Source organism: Aplysia californica, unplaced genomic scaffold, assembly GCF_000002075.1.
Source record: "Aplysia californica isolate F4 #8 unplaced genomic scaffold, AplCal3.0 scaffold00652, whole genome shotgun sequence".
Classification (NCBI taxonomy): Eukaryota; Metazoa; Mollusca; class Gastropoda; order Aplysiida; family Aplysiidae; genus Aplysia; species Aplysia californica.
Window position 1 is genome coordinate 24,418 of NW_004797922.1, and position 1,875 is coordinate 26,292.

Here is a 1,875-nt window from a genome sequence, read left to right on the forward strand (position 1 = left end):
ATACATACATACATACATACATACATACATACATACACACACACACATACATACATACACACACATACATACATACATACATATATGCACTTTGATAGACACATACACACATAAATACACACACGTACATACACACATGCATACTTACACTTTGATCGACATACACACACATACATACACACAAACATACACACATGCACTTTGATAGACACATGCACACAGACACTTACATAATAGACAGACATACACTCACTGAGGGTGAACGAAAACAGGTGGCGTCCGAAGCATGTTCTTATCGATTTTAGACCACTAAGGTATCTTTGGCGTGCGTAACTTGCACGGGGGACTTCCGAGATTTTTCGCCCTTTTCCGAGACGGCTAGATAGATGTTAGCTCCTACCTACTCAAAGGTCAGGGGTGTGGCTGAAAGGCAGCAGTAAGAAGGAGCCAAGGAGTAGCAGTAGAAAGGCAGCAGAAAGAAGGAGCCAAGGAGTAGCAGTAGAAAGGCAGCAGTAAGAAGGAGCCAAGGAGTAGCAGTAGAAAGGCAGCAGAAAGAGTCAGGAGCCCAGTGATGGGGGCAAAGGAGGTGAGGGGGTGGGGGCAGAAAGTGAAGACGAAAGTAGACAACAGAACATTGTGAGGGAGCGGGAAATGAGTAGAAGGGTGAACATTTCGAGAAGAAAACTTAATGTCGCTGTCAGGTTTCCAACCCGGGACCTATTGAAAGAGAAGTGAACACCGTAACCTCTCGACCACGAGAGAAAATGTAAATGTGGTGCGTGTAGACAAAATGAGTCACTTCTCACAATCCACAAATGGAGATATTGGCCAAAAATCGACCCAGGAGTCCAATTTGTAGACTTTTCTAGTGACGTCATATTCTTTAGGTATAACTTGCCTTTTGTTATTTTATACTTAAATATTGTAAAAACTTCATCTATAAGCGTGCTGTATCATTTACTTAAGGCTTGAATCTGAGAAGTAACTCATTTTGTCAGTATGCTTCACAAATATTACGCCTATCCCGACACAATCTTGGTTATAATGCTTCGACCTCATCTGTTTATGCCAGTCCGGGCTGAGAGGGATACAACGTCCCAGCAGACGTACGGGGAACGTGGAGACTCGATTATTATTAACACTACGCCCTGGGGTCTTTTTGTACCCCCGGGGTTGTATTCTTCACATATTTGAATACTTCTAGTGCGAAAATCTTTTTGAAACTTTCAGTATTTCTATTAAAAAATCATTAAAATTTTGACAGACTGCTATGCAAAGCGTACGGATCGGATTAACGAGTGAACTAATTACTTTTTGGAAAGTGATGGCACAGATTTCCCCACGTCGTATGGATACGATAGTAAAACACGACGTACGGATAGGGTAAAAAAACAAACCCTGTCAAACTAATTGGGAGTCAAACTCACGTCTTCTACGTATGAGGGCGAAGTGTCTACCAACTACACCGATTTCCCGCTAGGATGCTATATCACTCTTAGTCTGGGTTAGCCCTGACAGACAGGGTCGACGCAGCCCGCCTCCTAAATGATCGAACTTGTATTGATAAGTACACCGCACATCGACAATTACAACATCATCATCATCATCCAGTGCCAGATCTGCGACAGACATCGGCAATAATGGTTCTCCATTTAATCCCTTGCTCGGATGCTTTTAAAAAAGCTACGTTTCCCTGATCCTTCCCTGTCACCCATTTGTTTAGGTTTCCTAAGTATTTTGTTCAGGGCCTACCCCTGCCTCGATTGCCCTCAAGTTTGCCAGTAAGAGCTAGATGTTCAAGACCCTTATGTCTATTCAGATATTCTTCTTCTTCTTCTTCTTCTTCTTCTTCTTCTTCTTCTTCTTCTTCTTCTT